At 37.3% G+C, this 21,397-nt stretch overlaps 1 protein-coding gene across 3 annotated transcripts in view; it reads left to right on the top strand.

The window, feature by feature from the left end:
* The first annotated feature begins 8,583 nt into the window (after nt 1-8,583).
* The window catches only part of plppr2b (phospholipid phosphatase related 2b), an 86,994-nt gene continuing 74,180 nt past the window's right edge, over nt 8,584-21,397 (top strand). For all 3 annotated transcript variants that reach the window (XM_073851614.1, XM_073851617.1, XM_073851615.1), the window contains exon 1: nt 8,584-8,737. The gene's annotated coding sequence lies outside the window, so the exon portion shown is untranslated. The remainder of the gene's footprint in view (nt 8,738-21,397) is intronic.

Genomic DNA, 21,397 nt, shown 5'->3' with positions numbered 1-21,397 from the left:
CGCCCAGGGGGGCAAGTCAGAGTCAAGCCTAGTGTTTATCCCTGCAGCCCAGGAGGGCACGCCAGAATCAAGCCTAGTGTTTATCCCTGCAGCCCAGGAGGGCACGCCAGAATCAAGCCTAGTGTTTATCCCTACAGTCCAGGAGGGCACGTCAGAGCCTAGCCCCGTGTCTGTCCCTGCAGCCCAGGAGGGCATGCCAGAATCAAGCCTAGTGTTTATCCCTGCAGTCCAGGAGGGCACGTCTGAGTCTAGCCCCATGTCCGCAGCCCAGGAGGGCACGCCAGAGTCAAGTCAAGTGTTTATCCCTGCAGCCCAGGAGGGCACGTCAGAATCAAGCCCAGTGTCTGCCCCTGAAGCCCTGGAAAGTGCTTCCAAGTCAGTACCTAAGACTATTCTGGCATCCCCTGAGCCTGCTTCCCAAGGATTCACCCTCCCTGCCAGTGCAGTCATGGCTCCTGAGTTTGTCCCCAAGTCCTTCACTAGTCAAGAGACCACTAGGGCTATTTTCAAGACTCCACCAGTAAAACAAGCCCATGTCTCTAGTAGGACCACCAACAAGGCCCCCATCCCACCCTCCCTATTACCTAGCCCTTATGAGTTCCCAAAGCCAGCACCTCCCTGGTCTGTCCCAAATTATTTCCCGGGATCTCTTTCTTTCCTCCCAGTCCTACCTCCTATGTTTTCTGGCCGCCCTGTAACTCCAAGTTTTAGTCCCAGCCCACCCCCCCAGTTGGTACCCCCTTTGTTTCCTGTTGTGTCACCACCTCCTTGGACTGGTTTGGACGCCAGGTGGCGTCCTTTGGGAGGGGGGTACTGTCAGGGCTCTGCCCTGGCAGCTTTGTCTGTGCTGTCTTTGTTTAATGTTTCTTTGTTTATCTTGTGTCTTAACACATGGCTTTGTCTTTGTTTGTGTCTACCATGTGTTCCTGTGGTCCCACCTCCTTGTTTCCCTTGGTCATGCCCTCTTGTTTAGCCCTTGTCCTGTCCTCGTTTCTTCTAATTGTGCTCACCTGGCCCTCATTACCTTTCTCCCTTTATATTGTGCTGTTTCTCCTTCAGTGTTTGTGGGTTCGTCTTGTGTCATAGAGACAGTGCTCATTTGCTGCTCTACATTCCAGTCCTGCCTTGTAGTTTGGTGTATCCTTGCTGCAGTTTTGCTGCTTTTGCTCTTTATTTATACCCTTTAGCTTTCTTGCTAATATTTACTTAAAATATTATTTTTAGTAGTTCTTCTGTCTTGTTTCTAGTTTTGTTTTATTTGGATTTAATACTTTTACTTTTTATAGTTTAAATTCAGATATTATTTTTACCTTTTTGTTTTTTTTGTATTTTATTTTTTCCTTTTTTACATATTACATGTTTCTCCCTGTGTTGTGCTGATTAGTGTCGTGTGGTCTTGAATGTTGTATGTTTGTGCTGTGTGTTCCCTCCAGTCCTGACCTCCCAGCCTGAGACTCCCTGCCTGTTGGTTCTCCTGGGCAGCTTGCCAACCAAGCCTGGTGCTGAGATTCTAACTCTGATTCTGGCCTGCTTTGCATCCCGTCACTCTGACTGCTAGCTCTGGCATTTTCTGCTCTGGCGTTCCCCTCAGTCTTCTGCCTGGTTTGGCCATATGTATGGTACTGTTCTCCAGATTGTCCATCTCTGGAGGCACTATTCTCTTTTAGCTGAATTGGAGCTCAAGATTGTTCACCCCTGTGCACCCCTGAACCTGTGTTAATAAATATTTGTCTGTCTTATTCACTCTGCATTTGGGTCCCTTCTTGCTAACCCTGACACTATTCCTTTAAAAAGCCCTAATTTTCAATGTTAGTAGAGTTTTAGACTGTATGTTTAATATTCTTGTCTTGCCCATTTCGATGTCTTTTTTATTCTTTTTTATTCCATTTTTAAAAATGTATAAATTATCCATGGCTGTCCAAAATTCCACAGCCATTTCCTTAAAATTGAGTTGGCCACTGTCCACATGACATAAATCAGGGTGTGAAAGTTTAGGGCGACCTACTTTGAATCTCTGCTGCAATGCTCTGGAGGATCCCTGTTGAGAGTCCTAGATAGGGTGAAACCTGTGATGTATGTGCAAGAATTGTGCCACTTCCACAGCATGGCAACAGTTATAGCCTCCTGTCATCGATTCAATTTTTCTTCTGTTTTCAGTGTTTATCATCTGATAAAGATTGAATGGAAGGAGGGAAATGACAGCACATAACAGTTAAAGTTGTATGAGAAATAAAAGTGGCTGCTTTCAAATCTACAGGCTGGTGAACAAGCCTACGAGGAGAAAATGGTTGTAGAACATGAAGCACTTTTACACTGTAGCATACTTTTTTATATTTTATGGACAGCAGGCTGTTTAATCATTAAAATGATTAAAATTATTATTGGAATATAACGAATCAATTTATATTCTTCTGTTTTACCTTCTGTTGTTTTTATTACCATTTTCCTTTTTTGTTTCTTGGAGCAGAGCAATGGTCCAATGGGCCAACTGTGTTGCCAGCTGATTGACCCACTAATTAGCGCAGTTAATTCAAGGGACATGTGCACAGGATGAGTTCATATGCGCAAATGTGCTTGAGGCTAGAAATTGTGGGCTGCATAAGCACAGTGTGAGTGAACTCTGTTGATAACGAATTTTACATCACATGTGCGAGATGTAAAGCATACTTGTGCCTCAAGGCAGAATCCTAACCATCACGGAACCTCATAAATGGCTGATTTGGAACGCTCTACGTAGGCAGCAACTCAACACACCACACAAATAATCCTCCACACAGGAGCTCAATTCACAGCTGATTTAAAAAAATTGCTGTTAGTGTGTCGCTAAACTAATAATGTCATACTATAACAAAAAATCGAAAGTAGATCATCCAATTGTATTTACGTTTCAAAATGTTTTTATGAATTCCTTTCAGTATGGAATGAAATATGAAGTATATTTTATTTATTAGCTGGATACATGTCTTTTACTGAATTATGTACTAGAAAACCCATGAAAGATTTACGCTATTTAAAAATTCCACATCGTTTTATACATACACTATATTGCCAAAAGTATTCGCTCACCTGCCTTGACTCGCATATAAACTTAAGTGACATCCCATTCCTAATCCATAGGGTTCAATATGACGTCGGTCCACCCTTTGCAGCTATAACAGCTTCAACTCTTCTGGGAAGGCTGTCCCCAAGGTTTAGGAGTGTGTTTATGGGAATTTTTGACCATTCTTCCAGAAGCGTATTTGTGAGGTCACACACTGGTGTTGGACGAGAAGGCCTGGCTCTAATTTATCTCAAAGGTGTTCTATCGGATTGAGGTCAGGACTCTGTGCAGGCCAGTCAAGTTCATCCACACCAGACTCTGTCATCCATGTCTTTATGGACCTTGCTTTGTGCACTGGTACACAGTCATGTTGGATGAGGAAGGGGCCAGCTCCAAACTGTTCCCACAAAGTTGGGAGCATGGAATTGTCCAAAATGTCTTGGTATGCTGAAGCATTTAGAGTTCCTTTTACTGGAACTAACCCCACACCAAACTTTACACTTGGCACAATGAGTCAGACATGTACCGTTCTCCTGGCAACTGCCAAACCCAGACTCGTCCATCAGATTGCCAGATGGGGAAGCGCGATTCGTCACTCTAGAGAACGCGTCTCCACTGCTCTAGAGTCCAGTGGCAGCGTGCTTTACACCACTGCATCCGACGCTTTGCATTGTACTTGGTGATGTATGACTTGGATGCAGCTCCTCGGCCATGGAAACCCATTCCATGAAGCTCTCTGCGCACTGTTCTTGAGCTAATCTGAAGGCCACATGAAGTTTGGAGGTCTGTAGCGATTGACTCTTCGCACTATGCACCTCAGCATTCGCTGACCCCGCTCCGTCAGTTTACGTGGCCTACCACTTCGTGGCTGAGTTGCTGTCATTCCCAAATGCTTCCACGTTCTTATAATACAGCTGACAGTTGACTGTGGAATATTTAGGAGCGAGGAAATTTCACGACTGGACTTGTTGCACAGGTGGCATCCTATCACAGTTCCACGCTGGAATTCACTGAGCTCCTGAGAGCGAGCCATACTTTCACAAATGTTTGTAAAAACAGTCTGCATGCCTAGGTGCTTGATTTTATACACCTGTGGCCATGGAAGTGATTGGAACACCTGTTTCCGATTATTTGGATGGGTGAGCGAATACTTTTGGCAATGTAGTGTATTTTGGACTATGGGGGGTGGCTTAATTTTGATGATATGAAATGGTTGTATTCGGTCAACTATTGCCGCTACCTGATGCTATTTGTATCACAACACAACTCGGAAAATAAAATGCTGATACAATGCCACATTGTGCGGCTTTTGGTTGTAATTTTCAGTCGAAGGGCAAAAAACGTCAACAAAGCGTGGTGCACGCGTCTTCTAAGTCAGCAGCATGCATTGTTGAAATTCGAGGAAACCGCACGCATATGTCGTAATACTCCCCAAAATGCTGCTAGGCTAACGCAGAGGAGAAAAATAGTTGAATAAAGTTATTTTTGTTTGTTTAATCGCACATAGTATTCTCGTAGCTTCACAAAATTACGATTGAACCACTGATGTCACATGGACTATTTTGTCCATGTTCTTGGTACCTTTCTGGGCCTTGAACATGGAAGGAACCTAGCTGTCTATGGAGGGTCGGAGAGCTCTTGGATTTGAAAAAAAATCTTAATTTGTGTTCCAAACATTAATAAAGGTCTTACAGGTTTGGAACAACATGACAGTGAGTAATTAATGACAGAATTTTCATTTTTGGGTGAACTAATCGTTTAAATTAACAAACATTAATAAACATGAAAACAACAATGACATTAATATTCCGCAATCAATAAATAATTAATGATTTACTGATTTACTGCCATAATAATAATAATATGTAATCAGGTAGTCCATAAAAAGGCAACTGTAAACAGATTATGAACATTATAAAAATCTAATGTACAGTACTCTAATTACGAGTACTTGATTTTTGGAATCTGTAATCAATTACTTCCCAGCATTGCATGCAATGCACATGTCAATAAATATGTGAATCAGTTTCAGATAAAGTCTTAAATCAGAGTGGAGTCATTCGTATTGAAAATTTGTGCATGTAAACATAATGAATGTCAGTGGGGTCCAGTTTCTCATTGCATGAATAAAAACATTTCATCAAAATCTCTTCCTATGCATTCTGCAGTAGAAAAAAAGTCAGGCATGTTTGAAGCAACAGGTATAGTGAGTAAATGATGACAGAGTTTTTAATTTTGGGTTATGATACAGACAGCATATTATTAAGGTTTTGCACATTATAATGTTTGTTGTTGTAAAACCAATTTTTATATATTTCACTTTTACATTCAATTGTTATACCAAACATGTTTCATCTTAAGTAAAGTACTTCACACTAATTGCTGTGATAGCCTACAGCTTCCTAGGGTTTAGTTCCTTGCTCAAGCATGTCAGTAATGATAAGGCTTCTTGCAGTAACCCTCTAGCTCATAGGTCATGTCTGGCTGTGGTTGTGTTCAGACGAGCTCAGAGATTACCTTTGACCTATTATCAACACAAAGCTTGACACAAATGGTACAAAAACGAAGGCAATCATAAAATTGTTTGCACTAGTTCTAGATATAAAATAACAAATTAGAGTCAATTAGAGACTGACAAACATTTATTTAAAACTGAAGTATATTAAAATATCTTCTTTGTCTATCTCAGATACAGTTTAGGTCAAAAGTTTACATCCTCCTTTTAGAATCTGCAACATGTTAATTATTTTAGTGAAATAAAAGGGATCACACAAAATGCATGTTATTGTTTATTTAGTACTGACCTGAATAAGATATTTCACATTAAAGATGTTTACATATAGTCCACAAGAGAAAATAAGAGTTGACCACGTTCAAAAGTTTACATACACTTGATTCTTAATACTGTGTTGTTACCTGAATGATACACATCTGTGTTTTTTCACAAAACAAGTCCCTTGTTTGTCCTGAACAGTTAAACTGGCTGCTGTTCTTCAGAAAAATCTTTTAGGTCCCACAAATTATTTGGTTTTCCAGCATTTTTGTGTATTTGAACCCTTTTCAACAATGACTGTATGATTTCGAGATCCATCTTTTCAGAGTGAGGACAACTGAGGGACTCATATGCAACTATTACAGAAGGTTCAAATGCTCACTGATGCTGCAGAAGGAAACCGAATGCATTAAGCTGGGGGTGAAAACTTTTTAAATTTGAAGATCAGAGTAAATGTTACTTATTTTGTCTTATGGGAAACATGTAACCATCTTCTGTAGCCTCTGAAGGGTAGTAAATGAAAAATATGATATTTGTGACCCTGGACCACAAAACCAGTCATAAGTGTAAATTTGTCGAAATTGAGATTCTTACGTCATCTGAAAGCTGAGTAAATAAGCTTTCCATTGATATATTGTTTGTTAAAATAGGACAATGTTTGTCTGAGATACGACTATTTGAAAACCTGGAATCTGAGGGTGCAAAAAAATCTAAATATTGAGAAAATCGCCTTAAAAGTTGTCCAAATGAAGTTCTTAGCAATGCATATTACTAATCAAAAATCAAGTTTTTATATATTTATGGTAGAAAATTTACAAAATATCTTCATGGAACATGATCTTTACTTAATATGCTAATGATTTTTGGCACAAAAGAAAAATTCATAATTTTGACCCGTACAATGTATTTTTGGCTATTGCTACAAATATACCTATATGTTTCTTAAGACTGGTTTTGTGGTCCAGGGTCACATTTAGGCAAAATAAGAAAAATGTACACATCTCTATTCTGTTTAAATTTTTCACCCCCGGCTGTTAATGCATTGTGTTTCTTTCTGGAGCATCAGTGAGCATTTGAACCTTCTTTTAATAGTTGCATATGAGTTCCTCAGTTGTTCACAGTGTAAAAAGATGGCTCTTAAAATCATACAGTCATGGTTGGAAAGGGTTCAAATACACAAAAATGCTGGAAAACCAAATAATTAATGGGACCTGAAAGATTTTTCTAAAGAACAGCAGGCAGTTTTTGTTCAGGACAAAGAAGGGAATCATGAACATCTATCACTAAACAAAAAAACAACACAGGTAACGACAAAATATTAAGAATCAAGTGTATGTAAACTTTTGAACAGGGTTGTTTTATAAATTCAACTATTATTTTCTCTTGTGGACTATATGTAAACATCTTCTATGTAAAATATCTTATTCAGGCCAGTACTAAATAAACAATTACATACATTTTGTATGATCCCTCTTATTTTGTTAAAATAATTAACATTTTGCAGATTCTGAAAGGGGGATGTAAACTTTTGACATCAAAACAACTTGTTTGTAGTTTCTGTTTCTCACAATGAGTTTCAGTTTGGAGAAGGGACTATCTGAGTGTTTGGGAAACCTGTTTGAAAACAGTGATTTCAAAGTGTTACACACTTCTTTCAATGCATGCAATGTGACTATGACCAAATATTTTGTCTTTGTACAGTTTAGTCTATAAGCAATCTAGTTATCTGGTTGGGATTTTACATGGAAAGTTCAGATTTAAATGAATTTGCTCAACTCATTCTATTCATGCATCATTAAAGCATCGCTCTGCTTTGTTTAGCTTGGCTGCTGCTGCTGACCCGAAACGTTGCAATTTTCGCATAGATCGTCCAAGGGATCTGTCGATGTTAAAGAGTGTAAGGGAACGTCTCTCTCGTGAGGCATGGTGCCCGAGTTTCCATGGGAACTGCAAATCTACCTCCCGCCCTACATGTAGACCTTGTGATATTTTTTAACAATGTCATGCAGCAGAACTAGCTCACTAAAAGCAGTGGGTTGATCATAGTCCCCTCCCTCTCTCTGTCTTTTATTATTCCCATGCATTTATTCACAGCTTTTCTGTTTGATCTTTTTTTGTTTTATCCAGCTACTTAAAACACCCCCAGCACATGCAAACAGATTAAATAACATACATAAAATTGCATTTATGTCAAAGATCCTATAAGTTCTTTAGACTGTGAGGCTCAGTAAATATTGATGATAATGTATTTATATAATGCATAAAGTCACAAAGCTTTGGTTGGTTAATATGTTATATGTTAATACTCATGATACAGTTATTTTGTAATCTATAATCATTAGCAACTTTTGAAAAAATGCACCTTAATGAGTATTTTTGTATTTTGTACACATTTTTTCCATCAGGTTACATGACATTTTTACATGCACAACAGAAAGCATTGCAAATTATTGTTTTTTGCTCAATATTACAGCCATGAAATGTTTCCTCTTCCCTTTTCCTCTCAGCATCCTTTGTTTGCTTTTACCTCTACTGTTTTTCACAGCATTTCATTTAGAATTCCCTCTCAGACCTTTTTCTATAATCGACTCTTAATGAATTAGCTTGATCTTTGCTCTTTTAACGCTGGGACATGGGTCCAGCTTATTCACATTACATCTCCTAATGTGGAGAGGGGTGGCGCTGATGCCACCGGCAATGTGTGTGTGTCGAGAGAGAGAAACGGAGTGAGAGGAGGAGAAAAAAGAGAGAGAGAAGTGTGGCAGTATGCCTCTGGTGAAGAGACAGCCGTTTACACGCAGAGAGCTGAGTTAAGCAGGTGCTGCTGTTTCATTCACACACTTCCAAAAGCACTTGTGTTCACGTCCAGCCGGAATGGCTGTAATATAGCACCTTTACTTCCATCACTGCTACAACCATTAGAGGTAAGCACTCTCTCTCTCTCACACACACACACACATTCTCACTCTCACTGATGTGTTTATAATGGTGAATGTGGGCTGTGGGCAGGCATTTGGGTGGCTCAATAAGCCGGCTGTAATGGATTCAATGCTTTTGAATGCAAAGGCAACAGAGGCGGTACTAGATCAAGGCTGTTGCGGAGAGAAACAGTGTTCGGGGTCTGACCCACATCAGGGAGTCGTAGCGCAGTGGCACTGTGTGTCGCACAGAAAGACTCTGAATAAAAGTGAGAGGAATGTAAATGTTAAGTTTTGCAACTGACTTAGAAGTGCCTTTTTGTATTAGTTTGTTAGGTAGCATAAGTGTCTGTGGCATTTATGGTTTAATGAAGAACTTTTGCATTTATGGAACCTTTTCATTGCACTAGTGGAAAAGGTTTGTACTGGAAAAAATGGTTATTTTAAGAACTGTTCACTGAAAGGTTCTTTGTACAACCCCAATGGCATTTATGGCATTGCTGTGAAAGAATATCCTCTTTAGGGATCTTTATTTTTAAGAGTGTGCTGGAGATAAAGTATTCAGCTAATATATGCTTACAGCTACCATTGTGTTTTAGGGCAGGTATTACTTTGGCAGTTGTATACTTGCACTGTTTTGTTGCAATGATGAATACTGCCTGTTAGTACTGCATAAGCTCACTGTGTGTGTGTGTGTGTGTGTGTGTGTGTGTGTGTGTGTGTGTGTGTGTGTGTGTGTGTGTGTGTGTGTGTGTGTGTGTGTGTGTGTGTGTGTGTGTGTGTGTGTGTGTGTGTGTGTGTGTGTGTGTGTGTAAACCTGAAGCCCTAATGTAATCAGAATGTAATCAGAATGCTTCATCCCCTAAATTTGAGTGTCAGCCTCAGACGACACACCGATGTGCCGCCCGCAGTCGGTTCGTTGACCGCCTCATCTATATTGCACTTAAAACTGACAAGATAAATCTAAAAACCTGTTTACTTCAATATAGCCTTATATCAGGTATAGAGAATGAACTGAATCATTAACAAACTCTTTTTAAAATTATATTAAATATTCAAAACTTAAAGGAGTAGTTCACTTTCAGAACCAAAATTTACAGATAATGTACTCACCCCTCTGTCATTCAAGATGTTCATGTTTTTCTTTCTTCAGTCGCAAAGAAATAATGTTTTTTGAGGAAAACATTTCAGGATTTCTCTCCATATAATGGACTTCTATGGTGCCCCCGAGTTTGAACTTCCAAAATGCAGTTTAAATGCATCTTTAAAGGGCTCTAAATGATCCCAGCTGAGGAAGAAGGGTCTTATCTAGCAAAACGATCTGTTATTTTCTAAAAACATTTACATTTTTTAATCTTTACACAGAGTACACACAGAGCTAGACGAGACAAGCATTTGAGGTTAAAAAGTATATCAATTGTAATTTTTTGTAGAAAATAACCAATCGTTTTGCTAGATAAAACCCTTCCTTCCTCGACTGCAAATGTTTAGAGCTATATGAGGCTGCATTTTGGAAGTTTAAGGAGTGTGAGTACATTATCTGTCCATTTTTGTTCTGAAAGTGAACTACTCCTTTAATGAACTCACACTTTTTTTAAGTTGTTACCATGTAGCTCAAACAACAGAGGATGGTGCTAGCCGTGTCATGGTCGTGGGTTTGAACCCGAGAAAGCGATTAAATGTGCACCATGTATTATGCAGTGTAAGTCAATTTGGATTAAAGCATTAAACAAATGCATAAATATTTTTGTGCACCACTAGAAATATACAGTGCATTTTGTGCAAGAGGTACATACTCTCTGTAAAATGGCCTAGGTTCAATGCATGCTGAAGTAGGTCGTTTTTTTAAATATTTTAAGTAAAACTGCAACTCTGTGCCAATAGATGTATAGCAGGAGCAGGATCCCATTTGGTTTTAATAAAATTCATGATTTCATTGACTTTATTAGATTGACCTTAAAGCAGTGTGTCTTCAGTGGCAGATTGAATTCAAGTATGCACTGTTGGTGATAAAATTAAACATTCGCTACAGTGATGACTAATGTAATTTGTATTGAATGAACAGTTACACTACTGTTCACAAGTTTGGGGTCAGTAAAATTTGCAATGTTTTTGATAGAAGTCTTTTATGCTCACAGAGGCTGCATTTATTCGGTAAAAAAATTGTAAAAAGAAAATTATCACTATTAGTACTATATTAATAAAATATCCTTTGTCTGTTTGTATATATTCTAAATGTAATGAAGGCTTTGATCTGCAATGTCAGATCCATTTTGTTAAACGTTTTATAAAACTGTGAATGAAAGCCCATTTCTGCTACTAAATAAAAAAAATGTAATTGCAACTTTTTTTCTCACAATTGCAAGTTTATATCTTGTAATTATGACTTTTTTCTCAATTGCAAGTCACAATTGTGAGATAAAAAGTTGCAATTCTGACAACATATTAGTCTTTTTTTCCCTCAGAATTGGACTTTGTAACTCACAATTGCAAGTTTGTCTCACAATTCTGACTATTCTCTTAGAATTGTGAGACAAACATGTAATTGTGAGTTACAAAGTCCAATTCTGAGGGGGAAAAGACTAATAGGAAAGGAAAGGAGGTGAAGTGAGGCCAAGTATGGTGACCCATACTAGGAATTTGTGCTCTGCATTTAACCCATCCAAGTGCACACACACACACACACACACACACACACACACACACACCCGGAGCAGTGGGCAGCCATTGCTGCGGCGCCCGGGGAGCAGTTGGGGGTACGGTGCCTTGCTCAAGGGTCTCACCTCAGTCGTGGTATTGAGGGTGAAGAGAGTGCTGGTTATTCACCTTCCCCACCGACAATCCCTGCCGGACCTGAGACTTGAACCCGCAACCTTTTGGGTTACAAGTCCGACTCTCTAACCATTAGGCCACGGCTGCCCCCATAATCTATTGTCAGAATAGCAACTTTTTATCTCACAATTCTATGAACTCACAATTGCAAGAAAAATGTTAGAGTTGCAAGATACAAACTCACAATTGTAAGGAAAAAAAAGTAAGAATTGCGAGATACAAATTCACATTTGTGAGAAAAAAAAAGTCAGAATCGCAATTGAGAGGAAAAATTGCGGGGATCAGAAAAAAAGTCAGAATCGGAAGATACAAACTCTCATTCGTGAGAAAAAAGTCAGTATTACGAAACAAACTCGCATTTGACAAAAAAAAAATCAGAATTGCGAGATACAAACTTGTAATTGCGAGGGTCAGAAAAAAAGTCAGAATCGGAAGATACAAACTCTCATTCGTGAGAAAAAAGTCAGTATTGCGAAACAAACTCGCATTTGACAAAAAAAAAATCAGAATTGCGAGATACAAACTTGTAATTGCGAGGGTCAGAAAAAAAGTCAGAATCGGAAGATACAAACTCTCATTCGCGAGAAAATAGTCAGAATTGCGATACAAACTCGCATTCGCCAGAAAAAAGACAGAATTGCGAGATACAAACCCGCATTTGCAAGAAAAAAATCTGAATTGCGAGATACAAATTCACAATTACAAGGAAAAAAGTCAGAATTGTGAGAAACAAACTCGCATTTGTGAGAAAAAAAATCAGAATTGCAAGATACAAATTCGCAATTGAGAGGAAAAATTGCGAGGGTCAGAAAAAAAGTCAGAATCGGAAGATACAAACTCTTATTCGCGAGAAAAAATTCAGAATTGCGAGATACAAACTTGCATTCACCAGAAAAAAGTCAGAATTGTGATACAAACTCGTATTTGCCGTAAAAAAAACTCGTAATTGCGAGGGAAAAGTTAGAATTGCAAGATACAAACTCGCATTTGCAAGAAAAAAGTCAGAATTGCAAGATACAAACTTGTAATTGCGAGGGTCAGAAAAAAGTCAGAATCGGAAGATACAAACTTGCATTCACCAGAAAAAAGTCAGAATTGTGATACAAACTCGTATTTGCCTTAAAAAAAGTCAGAATTGCGAGATACAAACTCGTAATTGCAAGGGTCAAAAAAAAGCCAGAATCGGAAGATACAAACTCTCATTCGCGAGAAAATAGTCAGAATTGCGATACAAACTCGTATTCGCCAGAAAAAAGTCAGAATTGCGAGATACAAACTTGCATTCACCAGAAAAAAGTCAGAATTGTGATACAAACTTGTATTTGCCGTAAAAAAAAAGTCAGAATTGCGAGATACAAACTCGTAATTGCGAGGGAAAAGTTAGAATTGCGAGATACAAACTCGTAATTGCAAGGGTCAAAAAAAAAGTCAGAATCGGAAGATACAAACTTTCATTCGAGAGAAAAAAGTCAAACTTGCATTTGCAAGAAAAAAGTCAGAATTGCAAGACACAAACTCGCATTTGCAAGAAAAAAGTCGGAATTGCAAGATACAAACTTGTAATTGCGAGGGTCAGAAAAAAGTCAGAATCGGAAGATACAAACTTGCATTCACCAGAAAAAAGTCAGAATTGTGATACAAACTCGTATTTGCCGTAAAAAAAAGTCAGAATTGCAAGATACAAACTTGCATTCACCAGAAAAAAGTCAGAATTGTGATACAAACTCGTATTTGCCGTAAAAAAAGTCAGAATTGTGATACAAACTCGTAATTGCGAGGGAAAAGTTAGAATTGCGAGATACAAACTCATAATTGCAAGGGTCAAAAAAAAAGTCAGAATCGGAAGATACAAACTCTCATTCGAGAGAAAAAAGTCAAACTTGCATTTGCAAGAAAAAAAGTCAGAATTGCAAGATACAAACTTGTAATTGCGAGGGTCAGAAAAAAGTCAGAATTACGAGATACAAACTCGCATTTGCAAGAAAAAAGTCAGAATTGTGATACAAACTCGCATTCGCCAGAAAAAAGACAGAATTGCGAGATACAAACCCGCATTTGCAAGAAAAAAAATCTGAATTGCGAGATACAAATTCACAATTACAAGGAAAAATTGCGAGGGTCAGAAAAAAAGTCAGAATTGCGAGATACAAACTTGCATTCACCAGAAAAAAGTCAGAATTACGAGATACAAACTCGCATTTGCAAGAAAAAAGTCAGAATTGTGATACAAACTCGCATTCGCCAGAAAAAAGACAGAATTGCGAGATACAAACCCGCATTTGCAAGAAAAAAAATCTGAATTGCATGATACAAATTCGCAATTGAGAGGAAAAATTGCGAGGGTCAGAAAAAAAGTCAGAATTGCGAGATACAAACTTGCATTCACCAGAAAAAAGTCAGAATTGTGATACAAACTCGTATTTGCCGTAAAAAAAACTCGTAATTGCGAGGGAAAAGTTAGAATTGCAAGATACAAACTCGCATTTGCAAGAAAAAAGTCAGAATTGCAAGATACAAACTTGTAATTGCGAGGGTCAGAAAAAAGTCAGAATCGGAAGATACAAACTTGCATTCACCAGAAAAAAGTCAGAATTGTGATACAAACTCGTATTTGCCTTAAAAAAAGTCAGAATTGCGAGATACAAACTCGTAATTGCAAGGGTCAAAAAAAAGCCAGAATCGGAAGATACAAACTCTCATTCGCGAGAAAATAGTCAGAATTGCGATACAAACTCGTATTCGCCAGAAAAAAGTCAGAATTGCGAGATACAAACTTGCATTCACCAGAAAAAAGTCAGAATTGTGATACAAACTTGTATTTGCCGTAAAAAAAAGTCAGAATTGCGAGATACAAACTCGTAATTGCGAGGGAAAAGTTAGAATTGCGAGATACAAACTCGTAATTGCAAGGGTCAAAAAAAAGTCAGAATCGGAAGATACAAACTTTCATTCGAGAGAAAAAAGTCAAACTTGCATTTGCAAGAAAAAAGTCAGAATTGCAAGACACAAACTCGCATTTGCAAGAAAAAAGTCGGAATTGCAAGATACAAACTTGTAATTGCGAGGGTCAGAAAAAAGTCAGAATCGGAAGATACAAACTTGCATTCACCAGAAAAAAGTCAGAATTGTGATACAAACTCGTATTTGCCGTAAAAAAAAGTCAGAATTGCAAGATACAAACTTGCATTCACCAGAAAAAAGTCAGAATTGTGATACAAACTCGTATTTGCCGTAAAAAAAGTCAGAATTGCGATATACAAACTCGTAATTGCGAGGGAAAAGTTAGAATTGCGAGATACAAACTCATAATTGCAAGGGTCAAAAAAAAAGTCAGAATCGGAAGATACAAACTCTCATTCGAGAGAAAAAAGTCAAACTTGCATTTGCAAGAAAAAAAGTCAGAATTGCAAGATACAAACTTGTAATTGCGAGGGTCAGAAAAAAGTCAGAATTACGAGATACAAACTCGCATTTGCAAGAAAAAAGTCAGAATTGTGATACAAACTCGCATTCGCCAGAAAAAAGACAGAATTGCGAGATACAAACCCGCATTTGCAAGAAAAAAAATCTGAATTGCGAGATACAAATTCACAATTACAAGGAAAAATTGCGAGGGTCAGAAAAAAAGTCAGAATTGCGAGATACAAACTTGCATTCACCAGAAAAAAGTCAGAATTACGAGATACAAACTCGCATTTGCAAGAAAAAAGTCAGAATTGTGATACAAACTCGCATTCGCCAGAAAAAAGACAGAATTGCGAGATACAAACCCGCATTTGCAAGAAAAAAAATCTGAATTGCATGATACAAATTCGCAATTGAGAGGAAAAATTGCGAGGGTCAGAAAAAAAGTCAGAATTGCGAGATACAAACTTGCATTCACCAGAAAAAAGTCAGAATTGTGATACAAACTCGTATTTGCCGTAAAAAAAACTCGTAATTGCGAGGGAAAAGTTAGAATTGCAAGATACAAACTCGCATTTGCAAGAAAAAAGTCAGAATTGTGATACAAACTCGTATTTGCCTTAAAAAAAGTCAGAATTGCGAGATACAAACTCGTAATTGCAAGGGTCAAAAAAAAAAGTCAGAATCGGAAGATACAAACTCTCATTCGAGAGAAAAAAGTCAAACTTGCATTTGCAAGAAAAAAAGTCAGAATTGCAAGATACAAACTTGTAATTGCGAGGGTCAGAAAAAAGTCAGAATTACGAGATACAAACTCGCATTTGCAAGAAAAAAGTCAGAATTGTGATACAAACTCGCATTTGCCGTAAAAAAGTCAGAACTGCGAGATACAAACTCGCATTTGTGAGAAAAAAAAGTCAGAATCGCAATTGAGAGGAAAAATTGCGAGGGTCAGAAAAAAAGTCAGAATCGGAAGATACAAACTCTCATTCACGAGCAAATAGTCAGAATTGCGATACAAACTCACATTCGCCAGAAAAAAAGTTAGAATTGTGAGAAACAAACTTGCATTTGTGAGAAAAAAAATCAGAATTGCGAGATACAAATTCGAAATTGAGAGGAAAAAATGCGAGGGTCCAAAACCACACCTATGTGCAATTTAAATTAATAAATTATTTTAATAGAATTGCTTTTAAACCTGCCCCTAAATAGCACATGAAAGTAGCAAATTGTAGTAGGTCGCTTTCCCAACAGTCAAGTGGCCTTTTGCTGTCTATGTAGGTGGTTCTTGGCCAGAATAAGCTACAATCAATATGAACCAGACTTAATCCCGCAAGTCAAAAGCCATACCCGAGACTATGTGGATTCAGTCAAAGTAATTAAATCAGAGTGTGCAGACATGTCTTGGCTGTCATGCAGAGGATGAAGCAGCCTGTCAGCAGCTCGTGCTGTAGATTTCTGCACTGCGAGTGACACAGAGACCCACATGCCCTCTTTTCTGTGTACACAGAGAGCATGAAACATCTGAGCACTGTCATACCATTCATTCTGGAACTTCAGATCAGACTGGATGAACAAGGGCCATTTTTCCTGTCTTTGAGTCCACTGCTGTTGTTTGAAGTGCAACAGAGCTGAAAGATAGCAGTATATCACTTGCAAGTGATCTGATAAGCATGCATTTCTGGTGTTGACAGTTATGGCGTTTGGTTGACGAATAATGCACTGTACTTTGACACAGTAGGAGGGACAATATTGGGCTTTTTAACACTTGGAATTATTCACTTTGTTCACTTTTTTTTATCTCTGTGTTAAAATTAGCTTTTTATCTTGTTCCATGTTTCACACTGTGAAGTCAGGTCTTTGAATTTCAAAATGTTAATGATGAAGCTGATTGTCAAAAGGTGTTGCTAGTTATGGAGCATGGAGACACTAACACAGAATTCATTTCATGCTGGTGACAAGACACAAATACTATGAAAGCCTGTTTCTGCCACTGAATAAAAAATAATATAAGGTAATTGCAACTTTTTACCTCATAATTCTGACTTTTTATATACATGTTTTATATAAAGTAGATATAAACTTGTGAATTGTGAAAAAAAAGAAAAGAAATGCAGGATATAAACTTGCAATAGCACAAAAAAATCAGAATTGCACAATTGCAAGAAAATCAGAACTCCAAGATATATATTGTGATATAAAATTGCAATTGCAAAAGTCCATTTCAGATTGAAAAACAAATATTTTCTTACAATTGCGAGTTTATATCTTACAATTCTGCCTGTTTTTTGCAATATTGGCTTCTACCCTCAGAATTGTGAGATGCAGTACAAAATTAAAATTGCTAGTTATAAAGTCTGATTCAGAGCGAAAATGTATACTTTTTTTTATTGCGAGTTTATATCTCAATTCTGACTGTTTTCTCGCAATTCTGATTTATACCTTTAGAATTGTGAGATATAAAATTGCAATTGCGAGTTATAAACTCCAATTCAGTGGGGAAAAAATATTTTTTCTCACAATTGCGAGTTTATATCTCACAATTCTGACAGTTTTCTTGCAATTCTGACTTCTTCCCCTTAGAATTGTGAGATATAAAATTGCAACTGCGATTTATAGTCCATTTCAAAGGTAAAACATATTTTTTTACAATTGCGAGTTTATATCTCAATTCTGACTGTTTTCTTGCAATTCTGACTTCTTCCCTCAGAATTGTGAGATATGAAAATGCAATTGTGAGTTATAAAGTCCATTCCAGAGTTAAGAAAAAAATATCGTATAATTGCGAGTTTAAATCTCACAATTTTTACTATTTTCTTGCAATTCTGACATCTTCCCTCACAATTGAGAGACATGTAATTGCAATTGCGAGTTATAGTCCAATTTAGAGGAAAAAAATATATTTTCTTACAATTGCAAGTTTATATCTCACAATTCTGACTGTTTTCTCGCAATTCTGACTCCTTCCCTCAGAAATGTGAGATAAAATTGTAATTGTAAGTTATAAAGTCCATTTCAGAGGTAAAAAAAAATACTTTATTACAATTGTGAGTTCATATCTCACAATTCTGACTGTTTTCTCGCAATTCTGACTTCTTCCCTCATAATTGTGATTTAAAAATTGCAATTGCGAGTTATAAAATCCATTCTAGAGGTTAAAAAAAAAAATTTTTTTCCTACAATTGCAAGTATATATCTCACAATTCTGACAGTTTTCTCGCAATTCTGACGACTTCCCTTAGAATTGTGAGATATAAAATTGCAATTGCGAGTTATAAAGTCCATTCCAGAGGTAAAAAAATATATATTTTCTTGCAAATGCAAGTTTATATCTCACAATTCTGACAGTTTTTTGACAATTCATGTAAGATTTGTAAGATATCAAATTGCAATTGCAAGTTATAAAGTCCAAATTAGATTGAAAAATATATATTTTCTCACAATTGCGAGTTTATATCTCACAATTCTGACTGTTTTCTCGTTATTCTGACACCTTCCCTTAGAATTGTGAGATATAAAATTGCAATTACAAGTTATAAAGTCCAAAAATATGTGACCCTGGACCACAAAACCAGTCATAAGGTTAAATTTGACAAAACTGAGATTTATACATCATATGAAAGCTCAATAAATAAGCTTTCTATTGATGTATGGTTTGTTAGGATAGGACAATATTTGGCCGAGATGTGTCTATTTGAAAATCTGGAATCTGAGGGTTCAAAAAATTCAAAATACTGAGAAAATCACCTTTAAAGTTGTCCAAATTAAGTTCTTAACAATGCATATTACTAATCAAAAATTACATTTTGATATGTTTACAGTAGGAATTTTACAAAAAAATCTTCATGGAACATGATCTTTACTTAATTTCCTAATGATTTTTGGCATAAAAGAAAAATCAATAATTTTGACCCATACTATGTATTTTTGGCTATTGCTACAAATATACCCCAGCGACTTAAGACTGGTTTTGTGGTCCAGGGTCACATATATGTTTATGTCTTGCAATTCTGAATTTATTTCTTAAAATGTTGTGTTTATTTCTTAAAATGTTTCTCTAAATTGTGTTTATATCACACAGTTCTAAGAAAAAATTCTGAATTGTGAGAAAAAAAATCAGTCATCACTGTTTGATATTTTTTATCTGCCTTCTTTAGATGCTAAACATCTAATTAGTGTGTGAAAGTTGTTTTGTCTGTACAAAATGCATGAATATTTAATGAGGCAATTTGTGATTGGTTGTCTGCTATTACAAGCACTTAATTTTTTCACAACTCTTATATTTGTGACACTGCTGTTTGGGACTAGGACTATAAAATCAACATTTTTCTAGGCTTTGTTTTAAAAAATACAGTCATAAAATGCTGCTTAATGTACTTTGTAGCTTAATGTTAATGTTGCTCACTGTAGCATAGTGTAAAAAGCTCTTTTTAGTGGCAGAATGTTTTTTTATTGTTTATTTGGTTCAGGCATAGTGGTGTAAATGGCTTAAAAGTAAACCATTACTAACTTCCTTATCCAAAATGCTGTCCCCCAAAGACATGCTAGCCAACCTGAAATCAGCTTCTGCTGATAGATATAACATAACTACACCATTATGGGAGCAAATAGCTTCTTCCTCCATTGGCAGCTATTCAGAAATAACCATGTGTTCTGACAAATAAATCACAGATATTTCATTATAGTAGATGTTTTAATCAGTGCCCTATTTTTGAAGTGCTCTTAAAAGCATGAAATTGGCTTATATTTATCTGCTGCCTTTCACGTCACAGCTCAGGACAGTCACTAGTGTGGGATTTGGGACGTATGCTTTCTTATGCCTCCATCAACCAATCAGCGAATTAGATATTCTTTAATACTAAGCAGTATCTTGTTACAGTAAATGACCTGAATTCTAGTGGCCAGAGGAAAATAGGTTAATATTTTAAAATCGTTGATCAAGGTCAAGTTTTAAACCCAAATAAGCTACTTTTTAAGATACAATGTGAGCTAAAGGCTCTTGCTTTGTTGTCCTTCCTGTCCCTTGTGCTCTCCTTGTTTCTCATGTACTCCTTAGCAGTGACCTGAATTTGTCTTTCCTTCTCTCTGTTGCTAAGAGTGTGTGTTTTAAAGAGCTCAGAGGATAGACATATCAGGGTGCCTTAGACTTCCCTTTGAAGATGGATTTCTTAAGAACGTACACCTGTGCTCATTTTTCCTGCGCTGTGTGTTTGCTGTAAACGCAGCGCCTCACTTTTCAGTGTGGTGCGAGATTTTATGATGCATGTCAGTGGTCTGTCAGTGTATTGTTAATTGTAAGAGCAGCGCTCACTAACGCTGAGTTTTTTGACGGTTCACTTTCAAGAGTTTGAGCAGTATAAAGTCATTACACCTACTCAGCCAAATCAAGCTTTTAGGAATAAAGGATTATCCAGATGCAGCTGGTCCTCAGGACAAAACTGTAATGCGTTAGTGCCGCTGTCACTTTAGCTGCTTGTCTGCGCAAGGCTTCAAACAGAATTTTAGACACAAGAACATGGCAGACATGTTTGAAATTGTTGTTTGATTTAGCCCAGTTACAGTTAGCCCAGCAAAAACAGATTGTTCCCTACCAGACTGTACTGTAAAAATGAATGTAGTTTTAGCTGTTTAAGTAATGTACTGTAAATGCTATGGTAAAAGCTAATGGTAAGTTCCCTTACTATACAGTGAGGAAAAAAAAATGTATGTTTGCCCACTGACAAAGAAATGATTAATAAATCTATAATTTTAAGTCTATAATTTTTGGTAGGTTTATTGAACAGTGAGAGACAGAATAACAACAAAAAAATCTGGAAAAACCCATTTTAAAAAGTTGATCAAAAATTGTCAAAAATTAATTTGTATTTAAATGAGTGAAATAGGTATTTGATCCCCTATCAATCAGCAAGATTTTTGGCTCCCATGTATCTTTTATACAGGTAACAACCTGAGATTAGGAGCACTCTCAAAGGGTGAGCTCCCAATCTCAGTTTTTTACCTGTATAAAAGACACCTGTTCACAGAAGCAATCAGTCAATCAGATTCCAAACTGTCCACCATGGCCAAGACCAAAGAGCTGTCCAAGGATGTCAGGGACAAGATTGTAGACCTACACAAGGCTGGAATGGGCTACAAGACCATCGTCAAGCAGCTTGGTGAGAAGGTGACACCGGTTGGTGCGATTATTCGCAAATGGAAGAAACACAAAATAACTGTCAATCTCCTTTGGTCTAGGGCTCCATGCAAGATCTCACCTTGTGGAGTTTAAATAGTTATGAGAACGGTGAGGAATCAGCCCAGAACTACACGGGAGGATCTTGTCAATGATCTCAAGGCAGCTGGGACCATAGTCACCAAGAAAACAATTGGTAACACACTACGCCTGAAGGACTGAAATCCTGAAGCGCCCGCATGGTCCCCCTGCTCAAG

This window comes from Garra rufa, chromosome 12 (genome assembly GCF_049309525.1).
Source record: "Garra rufa chromosome 12, GarRuf1.0, whole genome shotgun sequence".
In the NCBI taxonomy this organism is placed as follows: Eukaryota; Metazoa; Chordata; class Actinopteri; order Cypriniformes; family Cyprinidae; genus Garra; species Garra rufa.
This window is presented reverse-complemented; position numbering and strand designations above follow the sequence as displayed.